The sequence below is a fragment of the Pan paniscus genome, chromosome 5 (assembly GCF_029289425.2).
Source record: "Pan paniscus chromosome 5, NHGRI_mPanPan1-v2.0_pri, whole genome shotgun sequence".
Classification (NCBI taxonomy): domain Eukaryota; kingdom Metazoa; phylum Chordata; class Mammalia; order Primates; family Hominidae; genus Pan; species Pan paniscus.
The window spans coordinates 125,103,455-125,111,874 of record NC_073254.2 but is presented as its reverse complement, the minus strand read 5'-3'; positions in this window follow the sequence as shown (position 1 = coordinate 125,111,874).

The window sequence follows — 8,420 nt, the reverse complement described above, 5'->3', positions numbered from 1 at the left end:
AAAAAAAATTAAAATCTGACATTGGCCTTTAAAATGATTACCAATTCCTGTGAAAAAATGGGGTCCTAGTATATTTTGTCCCAAACTGATTTCTTATCTACATTGTTTACCTCCACTTGCCTCATAGATGGAAGCAGCTGAAAAGCACAGGCCTGAAAAAGGAGGCAGAGTCCTGTCCTGGACCTGGCTTGGAGGTGGGACAGAAGCGGTTCTGAGCGCCGGCTCTGACAGTGTGATCTTAGGCAAATTGTGAAGCCTGCAGAGCCACTGTGTCCTCACATGTACACTCGAACCTTTCCTAACACATAGCTTGCACCCAGTACATGTTTGTCCTCCTCTTTCCCTTTTTCCTTTGTCAAGTCGAATCCTTAAGCCTTCTGGAATCTTGGCAGCCACAGTCCTTGTAAAGAGCCTTGTAAAGGTCAGTGCCAGGACCCACAGGACGGACAGGGCAGGGGATTATTACCAAGGCTCCTTCTGCTTACAGCAGAAATGGCTGGAGGCATGGGTGGCCCACACTCTCAGCTGCAATCACTCTGGACCTGTTTGCCTGGGGCAGAGAGAAGAGCCAATTCCAACTTAAGACAAGTAGCTCCAGAAAGCACTGGGCAGAGAGGAGGCTGCAGAGACCTCTCTGAGGCAGCCAGTGGATGGAAAGCACTGGTGTAACAGTGAAACAAGAAAAGAACTAACACAACTAACTCCATTTGTTTAAAGGGCCTGTACCCATTCCTGCACGTAGCCTAGGATAATTTTAGAGAACTAAGATAAAACACAAAAACAGCAATCCTGTAGCTTTTGAAACCAGCTCTGGGAATAAAGGGGAAGTATATATATTTTAAAAAGCAAATCAACTATTTTGTTAAAGGTTTACAGGAGCATTGTGACCTGACCAAGGACAAGGAAGTTCTGAACCTCCTCAGACCCTTGCTGGCACTCAGATGTCTGTGATTATTGGTCACCTCTTGATCCAAAAAAGTTATGTTGAGGATAACTTTCTTTTTATTTTGAGACAGAGCCTCCCTCTGTTGTCCAGGCTGGAGCGCCGCGGCGCTATCACAGCTCACTGCAGCCTTGATCTCCTGGCTTCAAGCGATCCTACCACCTCAGCCTCCCAAGAAGCTGGGTATACAGGCACGCACCACCAGGCCTGGCTAATTTTTGTATTTTTTGTAGAGATGAGGTTTTGCCATGTTGCCGGGGCAGGATGCTGCTGCTGCTGTTAAGGACCACATTTTGAGGTCCTCTTGACCACTTTGAGGGCTGATCGTTTGAGTCCACCCCCTGCCCCCATTGGGCAGATGAAAAACACAGCCAGGAAAATTGAACCCAAGAAAAACTAGAACCCACGTATTCTTGTTCACAGTCCAGTTAAAAGCAACTTGTATTTATTGGCTCCTGGCCAGTAGTTTTCAGACTTTTTATAAAACGGTCACTCAGGGAACCAGTTAAAAGTCTAGCTCCAAGAGCCCACCCTCACAGATACTGACACAATGCACCTGCCGGGACAGTGGGTTTAGCCTGGGCTGCACGTTGGGATTAAAGATTCTGATGCCATTCATCTGGGCATTGGGAGTCTTAAAAGCTCCCAGGTGATTCATATGGATAGGAAGGTTGAGAAACTCTGGTCTGGGGTGAGGTCCAGGAGCTTCCCTGGCACAAGCATGTCAGGTGCTTGGGTGGAACTCCTGGCAGGTCCAGGCTTCGCAGGCTAGTGCATTCATAGCCTTGCTTCCCACTGTAAGAAACACAGCCAGGCGCAGTGGCTCACGCCTGTAATCCCAACACTTTGGGAGGCCGCAGCAGGTGGATCACTTGAGTCAGGAGTTCCAGACCAGCCTGGCCAACATGGTGAAACTCTGTCTCTACTAAAAATACAAAAATTAGCCAGGCATGGTGCGCGCCTATAATCCCAGCTACTCAGGAGGCCGAGGCAGGAGAATCACTTGAACCTGGGAGGTAGAGTTTGCAGCAGTGAGCTGAGATTGCACCATTGCACTCCAGCCTGGGCAACAAAAGCAAAACTCTGTCAAAAAAAAAAAAAAAAGAGGCCGGGTGCTGTGGCTCACTCCTGTAATCCCAGCACTTTGGGAGGCCAAGGTGGGCGGATCACGAAGTCAGGAGATTGAGACCATCCTGGGCAACATGGTGAAACCCCATCTCTACTAAAAATACAAAAATTAGCCGGGCATGGCGGCATGTACCTGTAATCCCAGCTACTTGGGAGGCTGAGGCAGGAGAATCGCTTGAACCCGGAAGGCGGAGGTTGCAGTGAGCCGAGATCGTGCCACTGCACTCCAGCCTGTGCAACAGAGTAAGACTCTGTCTCAAAACAAAAAACAAACAAGACCAGAGAAACACAGTGGAGCAGGATGAGAGTGAGAGTGGGTTTGGAGAATGACTAGTAGAAATGGGTGGCATGGATGGAAACATTCAGACAGAAGCAAATGTGGGCAATCACACTGGTGTGTGATTTTGATCCTTTCAACTCTCCTACTCACTTCCTTGTCTTCTTGGCACTTCCTAAAGAGTCAGAAGGAAGCTTACTGCCTGGTTCTGGTGACTGGAAGAAGAGAATGATTCAAATCAGAATTCTGAGGTGTCTTTCCTAGCTAGCTCCAAGCCTGGTTATGGCCCAAGTAGTTAATGTAATCTCCCTGAACCCATCTGTAATATAGGAATGTTGATATCTGCCATCTTAATCTTAGGAGGGTTTTGTGAGAATTAAATTTTAAAGCACCATGTCACCGATAAAGCACTATAAAAGTAAAAGCTATTATTACATTAATCAGTGATACATAAATGGAAGCTGAAGGTAAAAGATGTATTTCTTCATTAAATTATACCTGAAAACTCTTTTCAGAACTTGTATCTAGAGACACACATTTAAATCAAATACTTAGAATACCTGGGTGTGATATCAGCATTTTGACAAGATATTGTTTCTTCTCAAATAATGGAAGTATGGGCAGCCCTATTAAGATGTCTGAGTGAGAAGAGGAACATCAAAGTTTTCAGTAATAAAACCCCAATGAAGAAGTCTTGCATTTCTTATTTATTTATTTATTTATTTATTTTTTTAGTGACAGTCTCACTGTGTCTCCCGGGCTGGAGTGCAGTGGTGTGATCAAAGGCACTACAGCATCGAACTCCTGGTCTCAAGCAATCCTCCTGCCTTAGCCTTCCAAGCAGCTGGAATTACTGACACAAGCCATCATGCCCAGCTAAGGTTTTGTAGAATCAGGCTGTATTCGTCCGTTTTCATGCTGTTGATAAAGACATACCTAAGACTGGACAATTTTACACAAGAAAGAGGTTTAATAGATTCACAGTTCCACATGGTTGGGGAGGCCTCACAATCATGGTGGAAGATGAAAGGCATGTCTCCCATGGTGGCAGACAAGAGAAGGGAGCTCGTGCATGGAAACTCCCCTTTATGAAATGATCAGATTTCGTGAGAATTATTCACTGTCATGAGAACAGCATGGGAAAGACCCAACCCCATGATTCAGTTATCTCCCACGGGGTCCCTCTCACAACACCTGGGAATTGTAAGAGCTACAATTCAAGATGAGATTTGGGTGGGGAAACAGCCAAACCACATCACAGGGTCTCACTATGTTAATCAGGCTGGTCTTGAACTACTGGCCTCAAGTGATCCCTCTGGGTTGGCCTCCAAAACACTGGGATTACAGGTGTGAGCCATCATGCTTGGGAGAAGTTTTATATTTCTCATAGCTTGAAAGGTGGGGGAGAAACGTATGGGGTAATAATGCAGTATGATTACTTAATGTAATTGAATGTTTACAGTCCTGTGGTTTCTTATTACAAGAAGACTTTTAGAAATACTTTTTTCTAGACAAGTTACAAATATCTGATTATCTCTTCAGTATTGTGAGCTCTGTGTTGACAGCTCCTGTCTTCTGCATAAGAGCTCAAAAGGCATTACTTATAATTACACATTTTTTCAGTCAGAAATTTTCCTAGGTAAGTTTATCAATCATGTGGATATTCAGATACTCAAAAGAGTATTATAGCTATGAGGGGATGTAAAAGAAAATCTGTTTCAGAGAACAAGTGAAGAGTGCCCTCTGGTGGTGTCAAGCAACAACTGAACTGTATCATGTTCAATCTTTATTCAGAATTATTGAATTCCAGTTCTTCTACATTCTTAAAAGTCGGACTTTCACCTTAACCATAAGGAATTTTTACACTTCTAAAGGCCCACTGCACAGTGGAGTACATTATGACATACTTTTTAGATTGTGTTATTTAGGACATCTTTTACATAAGCCTTGAAGATAATTTTAGTAAGGATAGTGTTCCATTAAGAAATAATGTCTTACTAAAAAGAAACACTGCAGGTTGTCAATATGGTCCCTTTAAATGGGATCTCTTTTTAAATTATTTTTTAGTTTTTGTGGGTACATAGTAGGCGTATATATTTACAGGGTACATGAGATATTTTGGTACAGGCATGCAATGCGTAATAATCACATCATGGAAAATTGAGTATCCATCTAAATGGGATCTCTTGTATAATCTGACATTGACCCACAGTCTTTTATTACTTATTTTTGTTGTTGTTGTTTACTGATTCCATTCTAAAGGAACTCGTGGACTCTCCTCCAGCAGATTTTGGGAATAACCATCTAGGATGGTCAGGTATGATCCTAGATGGAGACAGACTATTGAACCAGATGCCAGTCCAGAGTCCCTTCCCATTGTTTGGTTTTATGTTACATTTTCCCCGGCAATAAGTTTCCCCATTAATGCTGTGCAGCCTCAACAAACAAAAGCCCACCTAAGGAAGTAGAGCGTGGACTGGGCACATCGTCAGAACACCACAGCAGGAGCTTCTCACACGGCAGCCCCTCCTCTGCATTTTACAAGATTTTTACTGTGAGGAAATTATGATTGTAATTAGGTTTTTATTAATATAGTTTTAAGTGGATTTTTTGGGTGTTTGATTGCTTTTGGGCAGAAGCAGTTTAACAGGGGACTAGCAAAACTACTATCTGAACTAGTTAATGAAAGTTGTGGAGAATTAATTTCATGAAGAAATGAGAGAACTTGAAGAGCCGGTGTGGAGATTGATAACTATAAGGGCTCAATATGTGGCCCGATGATCTCAATGAAAGAGTGATAAATGACCAGGCGCAGTGGCTCACATCTCTAATCCTAGCACTTTGGGAGGCTGAGGTGGGTGGACTGCCTGAGCCCAGGAGTTCAAGACCAGCCTGGGTAACATGGCAAAACGCTGTCTCTACTAAAAATACAAAACATTAGCTGAGTGTGGTGGCGCGCACCTAAAATCCCAGCTACTCAGGAGGCTGAGGCACAAGAATCACTTGAACCCGGGAGGCAGAGGTTGCAGTGAGCCGAGATCACACCACTGCACTCCAGCCTGGGTAACAGAGCGAGACTGCGTCAAAAAAAAAAAAAAAAAAAAAAGAAAGAAAGAAAGAAAGAAAGTGATAAAAACACTTGAAATATCTGACATACTGGCAGTGAGGGAGAGGCCACACTTCTAGAAGGTAGAAAAGCAGTATGAAAGGACAGGTCAACAATATGTCTATTTGCACCAAGTCAAACAGAAATGTGGTTTGATTCTCAAGTGTGAGACAGTCTTTCCCTGGACTTTGGGCATTGTCCTTACGTTAATAGGTGTGGGTCCAGCCTCTTCTTTCTTCTTGACAAAAGAAAACCAACCATGTGATTTGGGGTGTAAGCAAAACCTCCAAGGTTGGAGTTTGTGTTTTAAAGAACTTTTACAAACTGGAGCAGGCGGATATAGCTACAGATGCTGAGGAGCTCAGAAATTAAGTAGAAATGGAGACCCTTGACCTTCAGAAACAGCCCACATCTTCAAGAAATTTTGAGTAATTTTAGAAACAAAATACACTATAAATACAATAAACTATCCTATATTGTGTTAAGAAACATGCCTGCTATGCAGCCACAGAAACATTTACCATTTTCCAGGCAGTCCAAATTAATTCAGAAAGAGTGTGTGTGTGTGTGTGTGTGTGTGTGTGAGTGAGAGAGAGAGAGAGAGGATTAGAAAGGGCAACATACTGGTTTCTAAATTGAGGATGACAGAAATTACATTTGAGCAACTGTGAAAGTTTTAAGAATTTTCAATTATTTCTAGAAAGCAAAGCAAACAAGAAACCCCACAGAGTTTTTGAGGAATATTTTACAAAAATAACAGGCAATCAGGAGCAGAATCGATCACAAAATGGTGGCTATCACACAGCACTGCTTTGATTTAGTAGCCTAGCAAGCAAAAGCTTAATACAAAGGTCCTTACAAAAGGCTTATAGACACAGACAGGGGTAGGAAACGTAGTACTCTGTGTACAGAGAAGGACAGCCTGGGATTCTGGCTGGGTCGTCCTGTTAGCCTAAATGTGACTTACAGCTATTCTTTATTCGGAAAAAAAAAAAAAAAGCAGCATTAATTACATAAGCATATTGGACTATTTAATGATCAAATTATTCTATGTGTAAACACTGGCCAGGCGTGGTGGTTCACATCTGTAATCCCAGCACTTTGGGAGGCCAAGGCAGGTGGATCATCTGAAGTCAGGAGTTCGAGACCAGCCTGGCTAACATGGTGAAACCGTCTCTACTAAAAATACAAAATCAGCCGGATGCAGCGGCACATGCCTACAGTCCCAGCTGGAGAATTGCCTGAACCGGGGAGGTGGAGGTTGCAGTGAGCAGATTGCCCCACTGCACTCCAGCCTGGCAACAGAGTGAGACTACATCTCAAAAAAGAAAAACAAAATCACCCGCATGTGTATGTATCTGTGTGTGTGTGTGTGTGTGTGTGTGTGTGTGTGTAACCAGAAGAAAATTAATAAAAAAATGCTAATGGTTATTTCTAGGCGATGGGATTATGTATAATTTTTTTTTTTTTTTTTTTTAAGATTTTCAGCCAGGTGTGGTAGCTTGCACCTGCATTCTCAACACTTTGGGAGGCTGAGGTGGGATCCTTGAAGCCAGGAGTTAAAGACCAGCCTGGCTAACATAGTGAAACTCTGTCTCTACAAAAAATTCAAAAATTGGCCGGGCGGGGTGGTTCATACTTGTAATTCCAGCACTTTGGGAGGCCAAGGCACAAGGATCAATTGAGCCCAGGAGTTCAAGACCAGCCTGGGCCACAAGATAGTAAATTTTTGTTTTGTGATTTTACCACCTCTACAAAAAATGCAAAAACGTAGCCAGGCGTGGTGGTGTAGGCCTATAGTCCCAGCTACTTGGGAGGCTGAGCTGGGAGGATCACTTGAGCCTGGGGAGGTTGAGGCTGCAGTGAGCCATGGTTGAGCCACTGCACTCCAGCTTGGGTGACAAAGCAAGACCCTGTCTCACAAAAAGAAAACAAAAATTCCATATACTAAATATAAATTAATAAAAGCTGTTATTGGTTACTTTCAGATGATGGGATTATGTGTATTTTTCTTTTAAGGTTTAAAGGTTTTCCATATTCTCTAAAGTACAAAAAGCCCTTCACATTCAAAGAAAAGTGAATCATACATGGTTGTACAAGAATGTGAATATACTTAATAATCAAAAATGGTTAAGGCTAGACATGGTGGCTCACACTTGTAATGCCAGCCCTTTGGGAGGCTAAGGAGGGAGGACTGCTTGAAGCCAGGAGTTCAAGACCAGCCTGGGCAGCAAAGCAAGACTCCATCTCTACAGAAAAAAAAAAAAAAAATTAGCTGGGCATGGTGCACATCTGTAGTCCTGCTACTCAAGTGGCTGAGGTGGGAGGATCGCTCAAGTCCAGGAATTTGAGCCCACAGTAAGCTACGACTGCACCACTGCACTCCAGCCTGGGCAACAGAATGAGACCTCATCTTTAAAAAAAAATGGTTAAGATAGTAAATTTTATGTTATGTGATTTTACCAGAATTTAAAATAAAATAAAAGAGTCATAACAGATCATCAAAAAAATAAATCATCCAGGTGAAGAGAGGAAAATAAGTTTGATTGTGGAACTGGCCAATTTAAAGAACTCAATAGTTTTACCAAATGGTTTGTTACCGTACATCAATACTGCATTCATGGTTTGATAAATCTACATTCGTATTTTAGATATTTGGTACTGATAAAATTTGCCCTTTTCTTTTCAAATTCTTTATTAGAAAAAACTTGTAGAAAAATTCTAAAATGATTTCTTCAATAGGCTTTGAACATTTTGCTTCAGACCACCCTTCTGACCACATGAAGTATGTGTCTTTATTCACAAGCTTGCACAATCCCTGCTGGACAATTCTGAGTGATGGCAGCTCCCACCTTTCCTTCTTCCTTCACTTAGACTACATTTATTCAGCATCTGTATTATTGGAGTAAGTTCCATGTTAATACTCACCACTGAGGATATGTTAATACCACTTAACTTATGCTCCA